The sequence below is a fragment of the Stenella coeruleoalba genome (genome assembly GCF_951394435.1).
Source record: "Stenella coeruleoalba genome assembly, chromosome: 16".
Lineage (NCBI taxonomy): Eukaryota > Metazoa > Chordata > Mammalia > Artiodactyla > Delphinidae > Stenella > Stenella coeruleoalba.
This window is the reverse complement of record NC_137162.1, coordinates 70,103,931-70,129,703: the sequence shown is the minus strand read 5'-3', so window position 1 is coordinate 70,129,703 and position 25,773 is coordinate 70,103,931. Positions and strand designations below refer to the sequence as shown.

General features: G+C 41.9%; 1 protein-coding gene across 11 annotated transcripts in view; it reads left to right on the top strand.

The window, feature by feature from the left end:
* Positions 1-25,773, top strand: part of ARID5B (AT-rich interaction domain 5B) — a 289,023-nt gene that overhangs the window by 51,033 nt on the left and 212,217 nt on the right. For 3 of the 11 annotated variants that reach the window (XM_079899441.1, XM_079899439.1, XM_079899435.1), the window contains exons 2-7: positions 3,495-3,677; positions 12,558-13,114; positions 13,383-13,509; positions 16,448-16,570; positions 19,607-19,894; positions 21,087-21,170. The gene's annotated coding sequence lies outside the window, so the exon portion shown is untranslated. Of the gene's footprint in view, positions 1-3,494; positions 3,678-7,526; positions 7,589-12,037; positions 12,093-12,557; positions 13,115-13,382; positions 13,510-16,447; positions 16,571-18,422; positions 19,277-19,606; positions 19,895-21,086; positions 21,171-25,773 lie in introns of those variants that run through there. The other 8 variants (XM_079899444.1, XM_079899430.1, XM_079899443.1 and 5 more) reach the window with 8 other exon arrangements.

Here is a 25,773-nt window from a genome sequence, read left to right as displayed (position 1 = left end):
AAATAATTGTATTCAGAAAAACTTCAGAGCCATCATCCATTAAGCAGCAGCTGTGAGCAATAGTTTTGATTAATCAATAAGGTTATAGAATAGGAAAGCAAAAGTCGGTTGAGGCCGGGAAAGCATCAGCCAGACTTCGCAGTCAAGGAGGACTCTTTATCTCCGTGGCAACTTGCAGGGAGAGTATCAGTTGGCAGCACTAGGCCAGAGAGGAACTGCAGCCGCAGGGAGCCCCACTTCCAGAAACTAGTTTAAAATGCTAGTTAAAAACAAAGAAGCGGGACAATTCGGCTCTAGGGCCGGAGGGCTGCCTACTGAGAATATGGAGTGACGGCCCCATAAAAGCAAAATGTTTCAACTTCAGAAAACAAATACTGAGCTGAGCTGAGAAGCCAGGAGGAGGATGGTGAGGGGCCTGCGACGCCATCCGTGTGTGCACAGTACACTTCTCAGTGTCCAGGGGACGAGGCCACTCAGCCTCCTGCCAAGAGGGAGACCCTGTAGGAGTGTTGTTATTGGACCATGGCTCCGAGGGCCGTGGCCGAGAAGGGGCGGAGGAGATTATGTGGATGACGGTACTTATAGTCCTGAGAATCACCTGCGGGGTCTTGTTTTGTAATCGCCTGCCTGCGTCCTATGCCTGCACAGAGGAATCTGCATTTCTGAAGGTGAGGCTCAGGTACCTGTATTTTTAACATACCCCCCAGGTGGCTGCCGATGTGGAGACCCCTGCGGACCTGGTGGGCTAGGCTAGCCTTGCCACGTGGGCCACGGGGCTGCTGAGGCCCTGAGCTCGCGATGTGAAACAGCTCTCTGGCATTCTAGTTTTGTAGCTAAGCCACGAGCTTATTCCTTTGCAACCATAGTCTCTAGACGGCAAATGGGCCCGAGGTGCACAAAGTCTCGGAGGCTTCTGGCCAGGCCTCTGGGATGTAACATGTGCCCCCAGAGAGTCTGATGAAACTAGCCTAGTATCCGTCACATTAGAAGTGTTCTTCCATGCCACAAAATGCAGAGGACCTACTGTGTGCCAGGCACTGTTGTAAACACTGAGGATTCTTCAGGGATGAAAAGGAACGAAATTCCCTGCTCTCTGGGAGCTTTGTCCTAGTGGCGCCTCAGAGATTTTCCAGGTGTCTCAGTGCGTGCGAGGGTGAGGACTGAGACAGGGGAGCCTTGCACACCCCAGCTCTCTTGTAACAGCACAGCCATGCTATTATTATAGAAATGTTAAAGCACATGTGAAAGTGGAGACAGTAGTATAATGAACCCCCATATACCTCTCACCTTGCTTCAACAATTGTCAATTCATGGCCAGTTTTCTTTCATACTCACTTTCACCCTCATCGCCCAGATAATTTTGAAGCAAATCCCAGACAACATATCATTTCATGGGTAAATATTGTCAGCGGGTATCTCTAAGATGCAGATAGTCTTTTTAAAAAATAACAACATACCATGATCCTACCTAAAAAGCTACCATTAATTTTGTAATATCATTACATTTACAGTCAGTGTTGGCATTCCCCCAACTGTCTCATATTAAGTGTATTCATTCAAATCAGGATCAAAATAAGGTCCATATATTGAAATTAGTTGATATGTCGCTTCAGTGTCTTTTGCTCTAAAGCATCATTTCCTTTCTCCCTCTCCCTCTTCATCTCCTTTTGGTCTTGAAATTTGCTGCAGTGACCATGGCTTTTATTCTATACAGTCTGGATTTTGCTGATTGCATTCCCCACGGTATCATTTTACATGTTCCTCCTCTGTCCCCTGTGTTTCCTGTAATGTGGTCATTATAGTGAGAGTTTTGTTCAGAGTTAGTTTTGATTTTTTTGGCAAGAGTATTTCAGAGGTTTATCGGGAGGTGTTTAATATCTGGTTGATATTGAGCTCTTTGTGATGTTAGCGGCCATGCATGGTCATTGCCTCGATCACTATTTCATTAGGGGTTCATGAAAGATTTGTGAACCGCTAAGAGAATTCATCAGAATCATTGCGTTAGATTCCTTATTCAGTTGGTAATATTCTAATCTTGATAACTTTGTCAGCTGAACCCTTCTCATCAGTTTTCTGGTTACCCTGAGGTACAGGAGAGGCAGGATGAATGATTGATTTCTTTATCAGTTTTCAAAATTAGTTGGTTTCTTTGCACCAATCAAAACTTTTTTTTTTAACAAAAACTAGATCCTTACTCTATCTACAATTTCCCCTTCTTTGCCTTTAATATTTATTTATTTATTTTTGGCTGTGTTGGGTCTTCGTTTCTGTGCGAGGGCTTTCTCTAGTTGTGGCGAGCGGGGGCTGCTCTTCATCGCCGTGCGCGGGCCTCTCACTGTTGCGGCCTCTCGTTGTGGAGCACGGGCTGCAGACGCGCAGGCTCAGTAGTTGTGGCGAGCGGGCCTAGTTGCTCCACGTCATGTGGGAGCTTCCCAGACCAGGGCTTGAACCCGTGTCCCCTGCATTGACAGGCAGATTCTCAACCACTGCGCCACTAGGGAAGCCCCCCAATCAAAACTTTTTTTTTTTTTTTGCGGTACGCGGGCCTCTCACTGTTGTGGGCTCTCCCGTTGCGGAGCACAGGCTCCGGACGCGCAGGCCCAGCGGCCACGGCTCACGGGCCCAGCCGCTCCACGGCACGCGGGATCCTCCCGGACCGGGGCACAAACCCGCATCCCCTGCACCAGCAGGCGGACTCTCAACCACTGCGCCACCAGGGAAGACCCAATCAAAACTTTTTAAAGTATATTTATAAACCCGTGGATTCGAACAATTTGATGCGTTTTAATTCATTGCAGTTAATGTCCTTCTTGATTCTCACATTTTCACATCTTTGTCCAGTGGGAGCTGACTCAGATTGGCTCTTGGACATTTGTAGTCTTTGATAAATTTTCTCTAGTATGTCAAGATGTCCTAGGTGCTTCTTTTCTGCCCCAGATCTGGAACTAACCGGTTTTCCAGAGAACTCTCGTTTATTTTTGGTGAGCAATAGTATTCAAAGACCACATTCTGCAGCCCCACTTCATTGCTTTTATTGAGCTTTGGCATGAGAGTTCCTTTGAATAAGAGGTTTTGCTACTTAAACATTTCTTTGAAAGTCACTTGTCTTTGGAAGAAAAAATTCATAAAGGGTTAATATGGAACATAGAATGAGTTCCTAAAAAGTAATTCAAAATACAAATACTAGAAATATGAGCAAAATATTTGAATAGGCAATTAGAAGAAAAGAAAATACAGATGTACAATAAACACAGAAAAGTGTTCAACCTTCTAGCTGTCAGAGAATTACAAACTGAATCGCTAACGAGGTACTGGTTTTCAGCCTTCAATTCAGCAAAAATGGAAAAATTTGAGAGTTACTGTTTAAGTGGTGCCTGAGGTAGCAAAAATAGATGCTCTCACATACTGGTATTGAGCATTTAACTGACCCAGCTCCCTTTGGAAAGTAAAGTTTTTAATGTGCATAGCCTTTGACTTCATAATTCCTGTTTTAGGAACCAGCCTACAGAAATGAAAGCATACATATCATACACATGGATTTTTGTTGCAGCAATGTTTACAACAGAATTTTTATAAATAAACACATGTCCACTAGTAAGGCACTGGTTGAAATGAGAGAGAGAGAAGAGGGACAGCTCAGAAAAGATGCACTGCAAAATGTGGAGACGTTATTTTTGGTAAGTGGAATGGAAACATCATTTTTAATTTCATATTATTGTTAATAGAAAGTGGTGACAATATGAGTAGTTTTAACTCTTTTTTGGTTTTCAATATAACACCCCCCGCAAAAAAAAACCCTACGTTATTAGCACCAGTTGAGACAATATCGTTTATCAAAGAGCTTGACATGAATTAATCAAATTCCTTGTTCATAAACTCTTTACAGGTACTTACGGGAAAGCGTCGCGCTCGAGGGTAATTGTTACTCACTTCCACCTTGGTATTTGCACCCTTATTTAACTTCTATGCCCTCAAAGCCTCTGTGATGATAGTAAGATGAGCAGTTCCTCAAGGCACCCCTTTCCTTGCACTGAGGTACCTTTCTGTACCACGGCTTCTTTCTGCTCAGGTCTCTGGGAACCCATTCCTGACAAAATTGTTGCCTCTCAAAACTGCGGGAGCTTCCGAGGATGGGGTGCTGCGTGGTGTTGCGAAACTGTAAATCCGTAAATCGTTGCTGGTTTCCTGGGACTCTCCCCGTGACACACTGCCGCCGATCCCCATGGACCAGTCAAATGAGGTTCTTACCAAGGTGTTGCAGAAATTGTTAAGAAGAATGTAAAACATAATCAGAAGCGTAGGAAGGGCTAGTGGCTGGCGTTAAGTTTAATGCTCTCCATTAGGCGCATGATAGCCTGCCTCCCGCTTCCCCTCTAAGTCCTGTAAATGTTCTGCAGGACAAGGTGGATATGTGGTTCCTCATCCTCCTTGAATGTGTACAGAGCCCTTGATCGTCCCATATGAGGCCAATCTAGCCCGACCCCCCAGGGACATGGATGAGGACCACAGTGTCAGTACAGAGAATTAAACACTGTACTGCAGGTTAAGCCGCTTCCTTAAGTCCCCTTACGTTCGCAAATGTTGACATTCCTACCGATATTTGATCTCTTCCTTCTTGCCATTCCTAGGTCAGTAAATCCTCAGATATTTCCCTTTTGCCTTATCATTAGTGTCATCATCTCATTGCCAGTCACCTCTGAGTTCCAAACCCCAGTCCGTTTATAGAATACCAGCCACTCGCAAAATCAGACATTTGTCTAATGCCATTCCAATTCTTTTCACAAGACTGCACAAGTTGCCTCCAACTCTTAAAGGCCGTGTAAGTCATTCCTTTGAATTTACTGGAGCACCTACTGTGTTCCAGGTGCTGTCTCTGTCCAAGCTCTCGAGTCTTATAGGGCATTGGGGCGTTTGGGATGTGGAAGGAACTCAATTGCAAGCTGGTTCAGCCCCTTATGAAAAGCCTGAAGAAGCAGTTAGGTGGCCCTGACTTGCAGCATATTGTAAAGCTCATATCCAAGATCAGAGCGTAGTGGTCAGGGCTAGAACCACACTAAAATGTGGTTCTCCTGACTTGGTCTACACACATACTTTACTCCACCATGTAAATTCAGCTTCCTCTCTAGCCTTTTCTTGTATTTAAACATTTTTAGGTTTTCTCTGTCCTTTTGGTTCAGACTCACTTCCAATATTTCCTTCCTTCCTATAAGCATTCCCCAATACCATTTTTTTCCCAGCAAAACTCTTCAGGGTCTTTATTCCTTTTATGATGATATGGCTGAGGGTGATGCTAAACAACAGAAAAAACTGTGATTTCTGGGGATGCCTTCCCCTTTGCACATCTGGAAAATAGCAAATTCCTGCTTATCCTTCAATACGCTACTCAAGTATTATGTCTCCTTTTAGCTTTCCCTGCCATACCTGTCATCCTTTGCTGGGCAGAGTTATTTTCCTTCATTTGTGCTACAGTTATTTTTAACATGTTGGTCTCTCCTGCTAGACTAAGAACTCTCTGAGCAAGTGACCACATCTCATTCCATTAGCACCCCTGGGACCCAGTACAGCGTTTGGTTTATGAAAAGCACTTGGTAAATGCTTGTAGAAAGAAAATAAAATCAATATCTACTATCTCTCCTAATGAACTTTTTATTTCCCCCAATATTTATTTCCTGTCTAATTTATAATATCTCTACAGCACTGAATAGTTTCTGCTTTTAAATGCTACATGCCATCTAAATGTGGTTGGTGTTAAAACATGTATAATTATGCAGTATCTTCAGAGAATGGGGTATTTCACATAATAAAATTTTCAGAAGCTTCTTTTCAGCAATAGTATTTCCTTATTTTAATTAATTGTTGATAACCTTTGTAAAGAGCATTGTAGACTTCCCTGCTTCCTCAAACAGAGTACAATGATTATAATGTATTGTTTTCCTGATGACTTAGGCAACCTTCTGTGTGTCAGTTATTGTTCTCTGATATCACATAATGAAGCCCTTGAGGGCCATTGAAGCAAGTAGAGCTGTTGGCCTCCACACCAGAAGGCCTGCAGGTTTCTGTGTTTCAGTGCTTGAGTCTTGTTCTAGAGCTTTATGTTCCCTTATTCAAAGTTTAATTGTCACTCTGTTACATCAAAAAGTGAGACCAGGCCTCTCCTTATTCATATTGTGCTTTCAGTAAGTCATTGTTGACTTTGATGAACTGGTTAAAAAGCAAGGGCTTTCTGACAGCTTCTTGGCACTTGTTTCTGCTCTCTAAGTAAGAAGGGCATCACTTATGTGAGAACAGCCAGTCAGCAACAGAACAGGAAAAATGTAAGTATTGGGTGCAGGGCTCATGGGATGAGAAGAGTTGGGACGTGAGATAACAGAAACATTCTGTAGGATTCCAAGGGGGAAGAAAGACAGACCTGTCCCGTGAACTGCCCAAATGTTTTCACTCACAAAATCTCTACCTCTCCCCCTCCAACATTTCCCAATTCTTGCACCGTGGCTGGCATCACTAAGTCATCTTGTCTTTCTTTCCTATTGGAGAAAGCCTTAGAGTATTTTAAGCATTGGTCTCCAGAAAGCCACTATCAGTCAGTTAAAGATGGCGTTAGACTGTACACCTATTTGACCTTCCAGAAGAAGGAAGACAAACTTCACCTATAGAAGGGAAATTTTTCGTATAGTCAATCTAATAAATAGTTCTACCTCAAAAAACAAAAGAACTACCATTTATTGGGTGTTTGCCATGTGCCAAGCAACGTCGCAACCATTTTATATCTCACTTAAAGTTCACAATCACTCTGTGACATAGGCAACATTATTTTCGTGCTTCACAAATGAGAAAACAAAGGCCCAAATAACTTCCAAAGGACACAGAGCTAGTAAGTATGGCACTGGGATTTGAACCTAGGGTCTGGATTACCTCAAAGTCCATGGCCTCAAACCCAATGCTATACCTCTTTTCAAGGGAGGTGCATTTCCCATCACTAAAGATGTTCAAACACAGACTGAACACCCACTTGGCAGGGATATTATAGAAGGGATTCAAGTATCATATGAAGCTGAACTAATGACCATATAAATCCCTTGCAGTTCTGACAGGCTTGTATTTCCATTTGTTCCTTGACAATTACTTACGTGAGACAAAGCCTCATGAATCCCAAATATCAGTAGACAATTTAAGAGGTATCTCTGTGTTTGTAGTTTGAAGACAATGCATAGGAGTACATTCTTAGTCATGTTTATCTAAGAGAAACCCATATTTATCGGATTCTTTTAACAAAAAAATACGATGAGCTAAAACAGGTCATTAACTGAGAGCTAGAGAGTTGAACATAATCTAAAGCTGGCTGGGTTGGGGTAGAACCACAGAAAGTTACGGCTGGGTTGCAAAAGACCTTGGAATCATTAAGTGGTTGTCCAGTGTCTGCTTCACTCCTTTATGAGACAAATACTCATTCAGTGCCATTATAACAGGGATCAATGTTGGACCCTGGGGGTGCAGTAGAGGTTCAGACAGACATGACCCTGCCTCAGAGAGCTGCAGTCTGCTGGAGGCTGCCCCTTCTGTAACAGGGCAGCTCCAGGTGTGAGCTCAGGTAAGTTATGAGCCCTGGCCTCCCCTTGGAGGATCTCCCCAAAATATATCTCTTCTACACGATCATGTATCATCTGCTAAAAGTCATCTGTAATAGCTCCTTGAGGTCTTATTTTGGGGGGGCTGAGCCCTCCCAATATGTCCACCATCTCTCTCACGTGATACGGTTTCTAGACTGCCTGCCATCCAGAAGGCCCTGCCCTGGATCCACGTCAACAAATAGATTAAGGAGACCATATTCCAATTGTGTTCTGACCAATAAAGAGAATTGCTAGGCCTGCCTTTTCCTGAAGTCGTTTTCCTACTTTTTTTTTTTTTATGACCCAAGAAGAGAACAAAAAACAAAAAACAAAACAAAAAAAAACACAAAACAACAAAAAAACAAAACAAAAAAACTAAAAAAAAAAACAACAACAAAACAAAACAAAAAAAGAAGAGAACAAGCAGGGTAGCAGATAACATTCCTAGTAATAAAAACTACCACCCATTAAGCACCTACCATGTGCGAGGCCCTCTGTCAAGAACTTTCCTGGCCTTAACTCCCTCATTCTCAATTATATTTCCACTTTCAATATGAGAAAACTAGTTATATAGCTAGTAAGTACTGAAACTGGGATTCAGAACTTAAAAACTTAAAGGTTTGCTATCTCCCGAGGTCAAGGTCTGCTCTGCGTCAAGTGCCGTCAATCAGAGATCATACCTTCTCTGTCCTGACACTGGGAAAAAGAAAAACATCCATGATATTCATTAAGGGGGAAGTGCCTCAAACTCCCTGCAAAGCATTCTCCCCCTTCCCAAACCTCCATTTACTTAAGCAGCAAATGGGGTTTCTTCTCTTACTTATTTGCCTCACAAATATTTACTGAGTAAATACTATGGAACAGGTACCATTCTAGGTTCTGGGGATCAAGGGATTAACAGAACAGCCTAGGTTTCTACTCTCAAGTACCTACAGAGATAAATAATAAATAAATAAACATCTAGTAATGCTTTTGGGAAGTGATACATGCTCTAGAGAAGAGTAAAGCAGAGTAAGGAGAAAGAGGACAGGGGTTGGTATTTGCGATGTACCCAGGATTTTGTTATTATTCAGGTATGGTGAGGCCAACAAATCAGGATATGGTTGTCATTGAAAAGGTAGTTTGCCACTCACAGTTTCCAAGAGGAAGGGGCACACCACACCATGGAAGGCCACGCAGAGAAGCTCCAGCCTCAGTCAGGAGGCAGACGCAGCAAGGGGAAAGAGTGGCAAAAGACTTCTTTGTGATTTTAGCGGGAAGGAACGTGTGAGGCAGGATAAGCAACTGAGCAGTTTTGGGGTTGCATAGTTTGAATAATTTTGGTGGGCTCTGGCCTATAGGGGTGCTCTACTACCTGGCCCTGGGTGACTTAGGGCAGGGGATAGTGTCTGAGAGGATAGGAACTTGACAAAAGGAAGTGGGTGGGGATCTGACTCGGGTTGGTTGGCCTGCATATCAAAGGCATTTTAAAATACAGAAAATAAAAGGCATGATTAATACAATTAGGGAAAGGCAATTTCCTTTCCTCTGTCGACTGCCCAGGGAAGAAGTAGGAATTGAGCAAAGGCATGTAGGAGGTGAACTCTGGGGAGGAGCCGTAGACAAAGAGAAGAGCCAACACCAAAGGCTACAGGGAACAAGTCTGGAGGGCCAGTGTTGGGGGAGGGGAGTGTGTGAGGGAGAGGATGAAGGAGTCGGACCACTCAGAGCTCTGACCGTCACGCGAGAGAGTGCGACCTGTCTTCTGAATGTGGAGGGAAGCCATTGGAGGGGATTTTGGGTTTGCTGGTTTGCATGTTGATGTCTCATTATAAAAAATTTCAAACATTTACAAAACTAGAGAAAAGAGCCTAAAAAATCCCCGTATTCTCATTACCCAGCTGTAACAATCGTGAACTCAGATGGCCTAATTCCATATAAACCTATGTCCCAAACCCCGATATTATACAAAAAGAAATCCTAGGTATCATGTCATTTTATATATAAATGTTTCAGCATATATCTCTAAAAGATAGCTCTTTTTTTAAAAAAACAAAGCATGATCATAATATCATAATCATACCTAAAACACAAAAATAATTCCTTAATATCATCAAATATTCATCAAGTTTCTCCCTCCACGATTTTCATTTAAGTAAGATCCATATAAAGTCCATATATCTGTCTCATAAGACTCTTAATCTCTAGGGTCCTTCACCCCCACTCCCTCCACCAGTGCAGAGGGTGAGCAAACATCCCAGTTTGCGTAGGACTGGGGGGGTTTCCAGGATGCTAGACTTTGAGTACTAAAACCAGGAAAGTCCTGGACAAACAGGTGCAAGTTTGTCCCCCTCTTTCTTCCACCCTTGCTTATTTATTTACTGAAGTAGCCACGTTATTTGTCCTGTAGCATTTCCCATTGTCTGCTAAACGCTTTCTCGTTGTGTCATGTAACGTGTACCTCTATCCCTTGTATTTCTTATAAATTGGCAGTGAGCTGTAGAAGCTAAATTTGATTCAGGTTTAATATTTTGGGAGGAAAACTTCATAGGTGGTAGTATGTACATCCACACATGATGTAAGGTTGTCTCTTTTTTGTCTGATCTTAGCAGCCATTGATGATTGTTACCTAGACATGTTTTTTCACTAGAGAGTTTTTAAGTGGTACTTTTCTAATCCTATCATTGCTTCTTTATTTAGTAAAAGAAATACTTTTATAAAGAGAAACTTTCTCATCCATACTTGGTTATCCTGAGGTACAGTCAGTAGAGGGTTCTGAGAGGGGAATGTTTTTCTAAACATCACTCTGGCTGCTGTGTGATAGCAGACTGTCAGGGATTAAAAATAGAATTGAGAAAACTCTTAGGAGGTTAACCCAGTGTTCTAGGAAAGAGACGATAATGGTTTGAACTTGGGCAGAACTAGCGGAGATGAGAAAAAGTGGTCAGATTCAGGATGGAGAGCCAATGCTGATGGGTGGATGTAAAGTGTGAAGGAAGATTGAAGAGACAAGAAAGACCTCAAGGTTCTGAGAAACTGAGTGGGTGATGGTGACATTTACTGAGATGGGGAGAACTTGAGGAGAAACAAAGCTCATCTAAAGGTGCCTCTTTTTGTTTGCCGTCACGTGACCTTTTGAATTTTATAATCTCTGGTGCATTAAACCAAATGTGAGGTGTAGGCCAGCAGGTATCACTGGGGGAAAGAAGAAAAACACAGTTTTCCATGCTTCTCAGTAGGAATATGTGATACACTCTGTCAATATTGGTGTGGGGAGTGAGTGAGGGATGTGGGTGAGTGCATTCATAGATTTATTTGTAAACTTATTTACATGAAATGAGCTTACGAGTACCCACCATGGGTAGGAGACCATCTTGGGGAGAGAAAGTGGTACTGAGCTATGTAAAATGTCACAAGACAGAGGTAAAGGTAGCTCAGAGGTGGACAACATTTTACCCTTAAGGAAGCCCTTTCACATCATCTCCTGAATCCTGCAGCAACCTCATGAGTTAGGCAGGGCAGGTGGTATTCACCCCGTTCTAGAAATGAGGAAACTGAGGTTTGGAGAAGATAAGTGATTTTCCCGCAGTCCCACTGCTTGTAAACCACAGAGTGAACGAAGCTTCACATCCACATCTTTTGACTTCGGGGCCTTTGAGTATTTGGGAGCTTCTTGCTTAACCAAAAGCAAGTGGCGGACATCAGGCTTCAGTGGGCTAGATACTTCAGGCATTAGTCTTTCCCAGTGGCCCGTCTTCAAAAGCCGTGGTATGAATGACCGTTCTCACCCACCAGTGTCTTAGACCAGAAGTGGACGCTCCTTCCCGATGCTCTGATCCAAGCCCCCAGCCCAGTTGCTCATCTTCACTGGGAACGTCTTCCCCGGAAGGTCAATGTCTATCAGAAACAGATGTTTTGGTTTTCTTTTATAATGTACCATTTATTTCCCTCTAATTTTGAAAAGTATTACAAATTTGTTGTTTTTAAAAATGGAAAACACTCCCTCAGTTCAAAGATAAACATGGTTACACTGTGCGATAAGTCATCTGGAACTATATAATACAAATGTTTCCATAACTAACTCTACATACATGGGGATCAATAATGCTCTTCTGTCTTATAGCCTGCTTTTTTCACTTCCTATATCAGGAGCGTGTTCCCAACCATTAAATATTTATCAAAATATTATGTTTGCTTCTTCAGAGTAAGTTTAGCCTGCCATATGGAAACAACATTGTATAGTCAGCCATTCCCTTTTTGATGGCACTAGCCAGTTTCACTTGTTTTCTTTTCCTCTTAACTTTGTTGCTAAAGGAACAGGTTCACATGCACCCCAATATTTGTCATACACTTGACTTGTTTCCCTATCCCTAATTCCATACATCTGAGCAGTCCCTTAGTCTTGCTGCCTTAACTCCTTCCTTCTTGCCCTCTGTCTTCTCCCCCTCCAGGTCAGGCCCTCCCACCTCTCCCCCCTGTTTAGTGCACTCAACTAATTTATTCCAGGTAAGTAAGGTTCCTTGTGTGCTTGATCTCAAACCTGTCCTGCTTCGGAGTCTCATTTCTTGAGATTGACTTCATCTGATCATCCACTTGTGATCATTTACTGATTGTCTACATGCTATGCATTTTACATATGTGACCTCATTTGACCTTCCCACAAACTGGCCATGGTAGACAGTCGGTATTTTGCCTCCTACTAGCATTCATTCTTCTTTCATCTCATAACCTTACTCCAGTTATTCTTTGTAGAGCCACCCACCCCTTACACCAAGACCAAGTGATTTGGGTGGAGTAAGGGCTGCTAATAGCACATAGCAGTGAATGGGCATCTCACCAAGACTGAAGCCATCTCACATTGCCCAAGACACAGCAGTTGCTTCAGAGATGAGCACATGACCAAATGAGCCAATGAGAGGCAAAGAAAAACGTAGCTGGGCTGCTAAGATAGATGTACATTCTCTTCCCCAGGAAATGTACTGCCAGAACCACTACAACCATTTGCCCACCTGAGCCTCCCAACGATGCCAAGGAAGAGGAAGGCAGAGCTAAGAGAGGGGAGACATGCGTCGTGACGTTGGAGAAGCTGCAGACACACCTGGGCTTGAAGCCACTGATCTGGACTTGTCACTCACATGAGCAAATCAACTCCTTTTTTTACAAACTAAGAGAGTCTTAATCCATATGCCTATTAAGGAGGTATTATTGGAAATAATTACTGTAAATTAAGACTCCATAATATTACTTTAGGCAAATTATAGCTAATAAACAGCACAGCTAAGATTAGAATTTGGGATTTCCTAACTCTATACTTTGCTGTTCTCAGTAGTCATGAGATTAACCTGTTAACAATGTGGATAAGGGGAAATACACACCAACACACGCATGCACAAGTCTCTAAACCGTACCATGAGATTTTAAGTGATCTCTGTGAGTCTTTCTGCTTCTCTCTCCAATCAAGGTATACTATTACACTAGAGAACTCTGAAGGTCTGCCTCACACAATACAGAAGAATATTCCTGAAAATGTGAGTACTTATTTACTTTTTATTAGTCAGACTTTATTGTATAGATATATATTCTTTATTCAAAGGGATTTTATGGTGCTCCTTCTTCTTCAAAGTGAAGAATCTTAATGTCAAAAGTAAATTAGTGCCATAATTTAAATCTGGGCATCGATCAATCAGGATTGCCTAAAAATAAATCTGGTTTACAGTTTAAAGAGAAAGGGAATGCTGACAACATGCAGATCATATGTAAAAAAAAACAACAGCATTTTTTTACTCTCTGTTTCAGGTGTTTGGACAAATAGATCATTCAAAATATGCAAAATGCCTCCAAAGATCTCACAGGGTAGAGATCCTCAACTGTTTAAGAAAAACTTGATAAAATCTTCTATGGGGACAATTGACTTATCTTGCAGGTATTCACTTAAAAAAATTTTTTTTTGACCACCTACTAAATTCTAAGGACTCAGGTTCTTGGGGAATGATATAAAGCAACAACGAGAGAGCCTGCTTTCAGGGAGCTTATGGTGTAAAAAATGCCTTCTGTGTGTGGTGCTGGAAACAGTATACAGAGATAAATAAAACTGTAATCACCCCTGCCCTCACGGGGCTTGACCAAGTACAGTACCTCTAAACTGTTTCTGTTGTTTCACTCCATTATTAGAAAAACTCTTGATGCGTCCCTAATAAATGTATATTTACTTGTTTGTAAATTTTATACTTGCTGCACTTTCAGATATGTGTAGTTGAAAGTACACACAGACACACACACACACATATATACAACCAGAAAGCAAAAAGAATGAGACCAAAACTTAATATGAAGAGTTCTAATATTTCCTTCCCACATCCCTCTTTGGAGACCACTAGTCCAGTGGGCTGGGTTTCCATTGTCCAAGTACTGCCCTAACTTGAGTTCCAGCTCCCTTTAGGCACTGTCAAGATTTGACCTTCCCTCTGGAGCTAGGGCTGGGTGGAATATTTCTTATTCCTGTTTAGGGAGCCACCAATCAATGCCTGGCCACCATCACAGATCCTGTCTGGGATTTGCAGACTCCTACAAACCACTTGTGAAATCAGTGCAACCAGGATCAAATCAGTCATGTGACTGACTGAGTTTTCACTTTTCAACCATTTGCTTTGGCATTGGGTAGACACACTGCTTGAGTGAATATTCCTCATGAAATGTCTCACTCACATACCAAAAATAGCTGGTTATTGACCAGTGCCAGAAAACTCAAGGACTGAGAAAAATCTCAGTGCCTTCTCTCCAGAAATTCATTACCTGGACAAGGCTGGCTGCACACTCCAACCAGGCCTTCAATTATGAAGCATCAGTATATCTTGTCACTCTCTATTTCCAAGGCTAAATTGTACAGCCCATGAACTCCAAGAAAACGGTGTTTCCTCACACCAGTTTCTACTCATACGCCTGCAAATTAATTCAGCCAGCATTTATTGAGTGCCTACCTTGAACAAGACACAACAAATAGGAACTTATTTTTGCCCAATGACCTAAGCCAACAGAGATATGTGGGTTAAGAGAGTCAGTTATATACAGAGCCCCTAGCTTTAAGAAAAGTATTTCCCAGAAAATGATTGCTAAGTGTTGTTTGCGTGTCCATCCCCTGGCATCATTGTGCACATGCATTAACGACCAACAGCATGCTTCATTCCCGCACATGCTAATGAAAAATGATTGCTTGTCTTTCTGAAACCAAACCAATTATTCTTGTTTTTGTTGAATGGAAATTTAGCTTGTGTTTAGTGACAGAATAACTAAATCAGTCTTATTTGGAACCCAAGCGTCAATGCAGATCCTGTCGCTTTGCTGACAGGAAATGTAACCCAGATAGCTTATTTGATAAAACGGGGCTATTTTGGCTTTGAAACAAAAAACTCCACCCTTGCGACTTCAGAGCAAATGAACCATGCGTCCCCACCTCCATCTCTTTCTTTCCCCAGCGTCTGCCCTAACGCAGCCCATTACGAGGCAACATTTTACACAACCAGCAGTATCAGCTCTGAGCTGGTATACACACGCCTACCTGATTGCATATCTCCATTTCAGAACTGCTGCCTAATCACATTTTTTCAGGCTGTGTGAACAAAATAATGTTTCTTTAATTACGTGAACTCTTTATTTTTGATATTTTAATGACGTTTTAGAAGATAGAACAGCCGCTTCTCTTAGATTGGGTGGTATTAATCAGGTGTGACAGCTAGTTATTTGATACATTTTTAAATCCCACTTGTATTTTCACAAGAGTAATCTGGGACCTGATTCCTCAGTCCTGGGTCTGTAATGTCACTTGTGTTTTTGCCCATAATGAGCAAAATAATTGAACCAAATTAGCAGTATCTATAATTCAGTGCTAGCTCAGAGGTCTTTTTTTTTTTTTTTTTTAATGAAATTGAAAAGCATTCTCCCCTCAGGAGAAATGTTAATAAATAAAGGTCTGTAGGATCTACATTCTTTACTGAGTGTTGGTCCAACATACGTTTTTCCCCCGGGAGCTGCACCCAGCCACCGAGCTATAAACACGGCTGGCCCATTTCTTCACTGAGTGTGTGTCTTGTGCTGGGGAGTTGCTCTGACACACGTGCAGACTCTTTTACCTGGGTCATGACGCTGGGGACCATTTAGTGCATCTTAGATGCTGTTTGGGTATCACAGAGTATTAGCATCGGGTACGACCTGGGCTTGTGCTTTAATTGTTAATTTGCTTGTCTCTCTGGTGGACCGAACAGAGGGGCCCCAGAGGGCAGGCCTGAGCTGCCTAGACCTCATCGGACTGTGTAGCCTCAGCATCCAGCACTGTATTGGAGGCACTTGACCAGAAGCCATACCGTTCAGAAGCGTTTTTGTGAAATGCAGAATATAAATATTGCTCCGTCCTTTCATTTTACAGAGAAAGATGATGAGGCCCAGAGTAGACTTGATCAAAGTCACAAGGCAAATATACCTGAATTCCATTCTCAATTCCCAGGCCCGTGTTCCATTTACTACATAGTAGCCTTTACCTATAAAGCTGAATGTCCGAATGTTCAGTCAATAATAAGAACTACAGAGCAGCGTTTCTCAAACTTGCACGTGCATATGAGTCACACAGGGAGCTCATTAAAATGCAGATTCGGATTCAGTAGCTTTAGCGGTGGGGCGGGGCAGGGTGGGGGGTGTGGTGGCAAGACACTGCCTGTCTCACAGCTCCAGGTGATGCTGGACTCTGGTCTGTGGACCACACTTGAATAGTGAGGCCGTAGCGCAAAGTGAGTGATCCTGCTGGCCCTGGGGTCAGACTGCCAGGGTTCAAATGCTGACTCTGCTGCTTTCTGTATGTCCCTCTCCACCAGGCACAACACTGCTACTATCTGCCAGCTTCTATACTGTGAAGTCCGCAGGGACCAGATGAGCAAAGCGGACTGTAGGGCGTGCAGTCCGTTGAGGAAAACCAGAAAATACCTGTTCTTTCTAAGGTAGTGGCTGCTGTTCACCTCGATTTCATTGTTACCTCGTGGGAACAAGCGTCCTTTGCTGCCAGATCTTCTGAATTTTCATAGAAATCTTTGCATCATGAATTTCATATTTGGGGAAGGAAATGATGAACACAGATGATAGATAGATACATAGATAGATATTTTGGTGATATCTCAAAATTTTTTTCAGTTGGCAACGACTTAAAACATTTTTGAACACCTTGCAAGGTGTTCCACCCATGGGCTACATCCTGCCCCTAGTTTGCTACTTCCTTACGAACAAGTTCTCATTTAATCTTTAAAACAACCCCATGAGGTAAATGAGTATTATCATGATTACCGTTTACCATAGAGGATACAGGCTTAGAACCACTAAGTAAATCACACCCAGCATGTAGATTTAGGCAGAGGTCAGGACTCAAGCCAGGAATGACTGATTGCAAAGCCCCCTCGCTACACAGCCATGGCGACTGTCACCAAGTCCTGCCCAAACCTCCCCACTCTCTTAAATGTCCCCGGTCCATGGCTGATGTGCTGTGTTCCAGCAAAAGGGAGAAGACGCCTATAAGCATTAAAAGGAGTTTCCCTCTAGGCCAATCCAGTTCGCCCAAAAGACCAAACTCACAACATGGACCTCCTGAGCACTGTGCTGTCTCATTCCCACCATGAGCTCTTCCCTCACACTGTGTGGAGGTAATGGGATGAAGTAACTGAAACACCACCTTGAATCTTGGCACTGCAAGCCACTTAACGTCTAAATGTCAATTTGCCATATGCCTACCTCACTGGGCCAGTGTGAGAGCTAAATAGAGCCGTGTTCATAAAACATCTAAACCAGGCCTCCAGGTGGTGCTCCATAAATCCCCACATGTGTATAGACTCCTGTAGCCTCCAGGGCGTCACCCCCAGGACCTGAACATGGAATCCAAATGATCCTTGTATGTCAGGAGGTCTGACTCACAAGACCTTTCTTGGTAGCTAATGGAGACGAAATCTCAGGCCACTGGGGCAGTGCCTGATGCCCACGGGTACTCCCTCCTGGTCCCCTCTTGCACCTTCTCTCCCTCCACCACCAGCACCTCCATTCTACCACCAAAGGTGATGCAGTACAGGTGGAAAAGCCTAGACCTTGGAGACAAGAGCAGCCTGGTTTGGGACCTGGTGTGCCCCGACTATGCCGCCTCAGTTATATCACATAACCTATTGGAAGTTCAGTATCTCTAACTGAGAATGAGAATCATAAGCCCCATCTCCTAAATGTTCTTTTTGTTTTTTCAGAAAATAAATAAGACGATGCATGTAAAGTGCCTGATACAGAGTACTCACTTTGCAGATTTAAGTTCCTTAACTCTCCCCTTTTATTCCTGTATCACCTCTGGCCAACCTTGCCCCGGGTCACTGGGTGAAGAGTGAGCAGATCATGCCAAACCTATAAACACTCCTTTTCTAAGCTTTGGAAAAAGAGGTAGCACCTTGTGAAGAAGGAAGAATTATACCACATTCAGCCCTGGACTGGGAATTGAAAACTCAGATATTTATAAACAATCCATGGAAGTGCAAACTATCGTTAACCCCACTTTAAGGATGGGGAAACTGAGGTTTCGAGAGGTTAAATCACTTTCTCAAAATCACTCTGCTCTCAACGAGGACTCAGAGAGTCTCCTTCCTCAGTGGATACACACCGCAGCAAATCATTTTACTACCTAAGGTCTCGGTTTCTTCATCCATCAAATAAAGATATTAGAAATATCCAGCTGTGTAAGAAATTCATATTTTTGTCCTGGCCCTTAAGGGTATTTCCCATCACATTTTTCACAGAGACTAGACCAGGATGCCGCACCGGTAAAAAGAGCCTAAGGGCAATGGCTTGCTCTCAAGCCCTGTGTTTTCAAGGCATCGTGTTCAAGACAGATAATGTTAAGTCATCTGACCCAGTCTCCTTTCGAGCCGGCCTGTGTGGACAGTTGGGTAGTCACCCTCTTGGATCGAAACTATTTTCAATGGCTCAGATTTCTAGGATGGAAAGGATCCTTTTCATAAAGATCCAGTTCAGCTGTGATCATTAAGCCGTTCCCTACTTCCCTGTCAGTTTTCACCAAAGCGGGGAAACTGAGCCAGTACGTGCCCACCAGCTCAGGGGGTGGGTGCTGTGGACCGAGGCAGGGGAGAGGCAGGGGAGACAGCCGTCTCCTCCAAGCTGCGTGAGGACACCCCGCTAGGACCGAAACCCAGGGCGAAAAGAGGTTCCTTAAATCAAATGCTGCTCCCCTCTCTCCCCCTCTCCATTCCCGGGCACATAAACATGTAAGGTTTATGATTGGATAAAGGTTTGGTTTCATTCCAAGCATAGAAATGGGTTTAGAAGACTTCAACTTCCTGTCTCCTAACTTTCCTGACCACAAATATTTTTTATTGTAAGCCATGAAAGCAAAGGGTTATTTAATAAATTAACACTTCAAATGCCTTTGGTTCAACCCGTAGTTCTAAGCTCAATTATTGGCCTCCTGTTCATTTAGCTCAGGCAGTTCATCCTGCCTTGCCTATTTTTAATTCCTCCACCTAAAAAGCTTTAGTTCCTATCCTTGCTGTAGTTTATGGTTTTACAATGCTTTATTGAATTGCTATATTGTAATATTTCTGCCATTTTCCCCGCCCCCCAAATAATCCTTTATGAAGAAGCATGGACACAGTGTGGAATGCAGTGAGGTAAGCGCAGCAGTCTTTATAGCATTTTACAAATTTCTCCTGGTATCAGAAATCACAAAATAATCACATTTAAAAAAAAAAAACAGCCTAGCCCCTTGCCTGCAGGACAATGCATGGTTTTTTATTAAAAGAGGAATTTAAATTCCTTCTGTGCACAGACTGTTTTAACTATAAAGACTTAGAAAATTAATTTTTGCCTATAATGTCTTATAGATAATACTATAAAAATAGTTCCTCTTTAAGAAGCATATCTGATGCAAATATCAAAAAGCCTTTTATCTGTGTTCAAGATATCTTGTTCTATTTCTGTCCCTTGTTCCCTTCTCTTAGCAGAAGATCAGACTTCGAGAGCCCTGAATCTCAGAACTGGCTGCTGGAAGGTAGAGCCCAGGGGCTGGCCAGAGGTTGAGCTGCTGGACAGACATGTGACAAGCAGAGAGACTGAGGGTCCCAGCTGAACTTCCTACTCTGTGCTGAGCACTGCGCCAGGTGCTGAGGCAGAGGAGTGGTGGATTCAAAGGGCAAGAGAGACGGAGTTCCAGCCAGAAAGATCATGAAAGCATAGTGCTGGAGTAACAGACTAGGCCCGCAGTGCAGCATGCGAAGAGAGGGAAGGAGGTAACATGTTTTAAGCAGTATTGCCCCACACTTCCCTCCCTCATCAACCACCTTCAGGATTCTTGCACATCCTAGTACCACCCATATTTTTTTTCTAACATTTTTCTTCAAATGATTCACTTTTTTATTTTAATTTAGATTCATCCTCAGCAATAATACTGGTTGAAGTCACTGTTTAATGTGCTTCTATATATATTTTCAAATATATATAAATTAAGTACATGACGATTAAAATTTTTTAAATGTTTCACCTGGGCATCCCTAAAAATTACCTCAGGTATACCATCAGTCATTGCCGCAGCACATGGTGGGAAACCCTGCTGTTGTGGACTAAATGTGTTCCCCCTCCCCAGAGCCACATGTTGAAATCCTAATGCCCCATGTGATGGTGTAGGAGGTGGAGCCTTTGGGAGATAATTGGGTCATGAGTGTGGAGCTCTCATGGATGAGATTAGTGCCCTTGGAAGAAGAGACAGGAGACCTTGCTCTGGCTTTCTGCTCTCTGCCAGATGAGGACCAGCTGTCTGTCTATGAAGCAGGTAGCAGGCTCCCACCAGACACCGAATCTACCAGCCCCTTGATCTTGAACTTCTCAGCCTCCAGAACTGTGAGAAATAAATTTTTGCTATTTAAACTGCCCAATCTGTGGTATTTTTCTTCTAATAGCCTGCCCTGATGAAGACGCCTGCCTTAAGATAGAGAAGAAACTGGAAAGGGGAAGGGATGAGAAAAAGATGGCTAGTACTTGGCATTTGTAGAAAAAGAATCTCCAAGTTGTGTCTGGTGGCGATGGGGACTTCCCATCCGTGTGTGCGTGCGCGCACACACACACACACACACACACACACCGCAAATGAAGCGGCCTCCTTCCCCGTCTCATGGCCTTCTCTCCCCAGAGCAGACCCCAGGAGACCTGACACCCAGACCCTGTAAACTTATACTGCTTGACAGATTGCTGGGCCTGGATAGATCTGCCCAAATCCATTGTGATCCACTGGATCACCCACCCAAGCACAGCTCCTATCATTGTAGTCCACAGGATAAGCTTTCTTTCATCGGGAAGAAAATCAGTGCTCATTTTTACATTCAGCTGCTATCAACATAGTAAATTTATTGCCCACAAAGGACATGAAACCTATCCGTGCCCCAAGTGTTGGACATTTTGATCTGTTAACTTCTGATTTCTGATTAGCTGGTTTCTGAAGTCAGCTACGGGATCGTGAAAAGAGCCGGGTTATGGAGTCAGCCCAGACCCTGACCAGATGCGTGATCTTGGGTAAGTTACTCAAATCTGATGACCCTCAACTTCCATATCTGTAAAATGGAGATGATGATACATACATCTAATAATTTCCTTTTTTGGTGGGGGAAGAACAAAATGCCTAGTGTACGTAATAACGAAATGCCTGCCATAGAGTTTGAAATCACACAGTAAATACACTTTTAATATGAACTTTGCAGCCATTAGAAATGACAGAATCATAGTAATGGAGACTATACAAGCAATAGCAAAATATTCTTAAGATAATTTTAAAATATTTCAAATATTCCAATATTTCAATTTGCTGTATTACAGTATCTGTGTGTGTGTTCCCTCCAATTTCACATAAGAAAATTTATGCATATGTATGTACAAAGACAAAAACATGGAAAAATAATTTTCATGCATTAGGGCTGAGATACAGTTTGAAATTAAGAACATTAGCTCTTAAACTGGGCTTTAATCCCAGCTAGGCCACTTCCTAAATATATTGTCTTAGCTAAATTACATAGTGTCTCTAAGCTTTAGTTTCCTTTTCAGAAAAATAGGGATATTAATAGTAGTATCAACTTCAGAGGTTGGTTTAGCTGGTATCCGTACATTCTGGTCTTTAGTAAATTCACAGTAAATAGTACTGTAATTAGGTGGTAGGATTATGGTGATACTTGTACCTTTTAAGAAAGGATCACTGTTCAATAATAGAAACTTCCAGTGGCCAAGTTACAACTGCATTCACTGAGTTGCTATTGTTCAACCCCAGAGTTGTACTGTGGGAAAGAGAGCGAAGAGCAAAGGCACCACTACCACCACTAGGCTGCCGGGTCAAGGCTAACCCGCACCTGGGCCGCTTGTGACCAGCCAGAGGGAAAAAGCTGCTCCTCCCACCTGGCCCAGTCAAATAGGACCTAATAACCCAGTGCTTTTTTCTCACACAGAACAAATACATCTGGAATATCCCTGAGCTGTGTCTCTACCACTGCCACTTCCAATTTTACTTCAAGCTACATTGGAAAATTTTAAATCCTCTTCAATTTGGGCTGCTTTTATTTGTATTCAGACTAAGATAGAGTGTGTATGCCAGGGGACAACTTGACCATTAAAAGAAATTCTATTTGACTGCATATATTTTTATCAATTTGGGAAAGCTATCAAAGCAGACATTTTCACTTAAAAGCTTACAAATGAAGCTGATATTATCTGGTTGGGGGAGGGCTAGGGAAATCACTAGAGCCAAAAAAAAATCTTTTTGTGTATCAATTTCACATTGCTGTTGTCATGTACAGGATGTATATTCAAATGCGTTTGCACATTTCTAAACTGATCATACATCAAAATTAGAGCCATATTGTTCCTTTTACAGCAAAACTGTTTATATAGGAAATATTGTACCAAACATTCCCTGCCTCCACCCTGGCTTGTGACTGATTGCAGAGTGAGATAAAAGCACTTATGTCCACAAGCAGGAGAAAGCCTATATGCATGCAAGAAATCAAAAGAAGGTGTGATTTTAACACAAACACTGTTACCAACCAAAAAAAAAAAATTACTAGAGTTTATGCAAATTCAAAGGAAACAAAAAGCATATACTTATACACTGACAGTTTGAAATTTAGGGCTTGGGTTTGATAACAGTAGAATTTAGTTTGGTACAGTTCAAAACAGCCCCTGGATGCCATTTTATTTCCATGTGACCATCTGAATTAGAGTTCTTTACAAGAGACAGATACGGCCCACTAAGAGGAATCCATTTCCTAATTCACTATAGGAAATGCTAATTAAAGCTGGCCACTGGTTCTTTAGTGTATTCTCTAGAAGGGCTGTGTTGGTTTCAAGTAAGTGCAGCTGAATTTTCCCTCCTCCACACTCAGCCATTTTTTTCCATCTTCTTCTTGCTTCAAAAACTTGCTCCAAGTACAAAGTAAAGTGGGAAGTTGGCAGTTATCCTATAAATCCGGGTTATGTTGTTAGGTCAACAAAATTGTAGATTTGATGGAGCTTAAAGGAATTTTAGAGATTATCCTATTCCACAGCTTTCAAACTTTAAATATTTTGTTAATGAAATCATACGTAGAACTCCAGCGTATAAATTAGGTTTTAAGAGTATTTCACTAGTATAAATTTATTTAAACAGCAAGCAAGAAATAGTCCTAATTTTAACATTTATCGTTTATAAAGTCAACAAGTTAGAATGAAAAGACTGATTTGATAAATCCAAAATATTGAAATTTGGGATTATGAATGATAGTTAAGAGCCTTATACCTGCCTCAGCATCTGGTTTGCTGCTGTTGAGAACATCATTTCTCACAGAAATAAGTAGTGTAACAGTTTTTTGTGGGTTTTTTTAATGGAATCAGGAAACTTAATTTTACAATTTCAAATGTCAGAAGACACTGTATTCCAAGATCTTCACAAAAAAAGGTAACCTGGCCACATATGTAGAAGGATTGACAGACTTTAACATATAGAATTTGGGGGAATATAATTTTTTGTTATTGCAATTCTTAAAATTGAATAGAAATGTACTTTAAAATAAAACTCAAATTAAATGGTTGCAAAACCCCTGAATATGGTTTTAAAACCACTGAGCTAGTCCAACCTCCTTATTTTAAAAATAGGGAAGCCAAGACTCAGAATGGAAATGATTTGCCCAACGACATACTGTGAAGTAAATGGCAAAGCTTCCTCAGTTACCCCTTTTATTCTTGCATCTCCCATCTCTCCTTCTCTGTAGATTATTCCTTGAGCACTAAAATAAATAAATATATATATATATATATATATGTTTTATTATCTCCCATCTTTAAAACAAATGAACCAATCAAGAAACAAAAAGCCTCAATCACCCAGTACCCCAACATCTTCATAATGTTAATACCTTTCTACTCCCATGTTTTAAATTTCTTGAAAAGTGTCAGCAGATGCTGTTGCCTCTTTAGTCAGCTCCAATCTAACCACCCCTCCTACTCGTCCACCAATTCCCAAAGTCTATTTTCTTTTTGCTAAATTTTATTAGCCTTTCACCTACCCCAGGTTGCAAGCTTTATAACAACAGAAGTTTTTGTATTTTGTTCATTAATGCATCCTGGTTCCCTAACACAATGCCTCACTCATAGCAAGTGCTTAATTAACATGTGTTGAATAAATAAATAAGTCATGTTAGAATCCCTACCATTTATGAATAAAACAGATTATCAAGAATATCTAAGGGCAGAGTTCTATTTTCAAATAAAAATTTATAAAGAAATAAAAGAGAAAGGAGATGGTTGGTCAAAAGCAACCGCCCTTCAATTATACTGCAATAAAATTTTTTTAATTATTTAATTTTAAAATTTAAAAGAAAGCAATTGCCCAGTAAGCACGACTACAAAATAACCATTCAGTAATCATACAAGTTGTAGTGTTGTAAGAAAGGAAGTTTCAGTTCGATTTTGTCACTCAGGTTTGCCTTCCCGGTTTTGTGTTTTATCAGCGTAGGTGACAAATGCTTTCATTTTCCCTAAGTCCTGCAATTTGGAGGCTTAAGTATGCCCTTTTGATTTTGCTTGTCAACCTGCTAGTTCATTTTCAAGCTCTGCTCGTTCTTGTCAAATGCAGCCAGTAGAACCAAGGCATAGCAGCATTATTCCGTTTCCCAAACTCCCATACTTCCAAGTAATCACAGATGACATTTTTTACCCCTGAGTATTGTATTATTTTACCTTCATATAACATGGGTTGCCATCTTTCCGTCCTCCAGTAATAATTAGTTGCTCATTACCCAGCCCCAAACAGCACGTAGTTTGGCTATACTTCAATAAGAAATGACCATAACATTCTCATGGCTTATGATGATAAAGGTTTATTTCTCATTCATATTACATGTCAGCTGCAGGACAGCTGCAGCTCTGCTCTATGAGTCTTCTCTATTCAAGCACCCAGGCTCAGGGATCAGCCCCTATTTGGGACATTTCATTCTCATGGCAGAAGGAAAACAAAACAGTGGTTCTTCAAGCTTCTACTCAGACATTGCGAATATTACCCTGGTTCTCACGTTCCACTGGCCAAAGCAATTCACATGGCAAAGGCTGCAGCCAGTGAAGTTGGAATATGTTCCTGCCATGGAGGGGGAGGTCCTGTAGAGGAAGAGATTCTACAAAGATGGGAGCAGTAAAAAGGGTAGGAAATACTTTGGAAAAGAAAAAGTAATTCTGCTGTCCTCTACAGTTACAATGTGAATATTAGGAATGAAAGACTGGAGGCCCATGTTTCTAGTTTGGGGAGTAGAGCACATCGTGATGCCACCACTCCAGCCCAGAAGTTTAGGCAGAGGAGCCCAGTGATGAAGACAAAGATTATGGATTCCATTCTGAACATGTTGAGTTATTCATGGCTGTGAAATCTCTGAATAGGAATACCTGTTTGGCACCTGGTTTCAAACTTGGATTTGAGAGACAATAACTGTGCTGAGATACAGTTCTAGAGTCGTCTCCGTGCGGATTGCTGATGGAGCCATGTGAGTGGATGAGCTCTCCCAGGGTGTACGAGGAAGAGATGAAGACTTAGAAAAGTACATTCTTAGAACTCTAAATTAGTTATCAGTGGTGAAATGAGAGCCTACGAGAGATTGAGAAGAAGAAG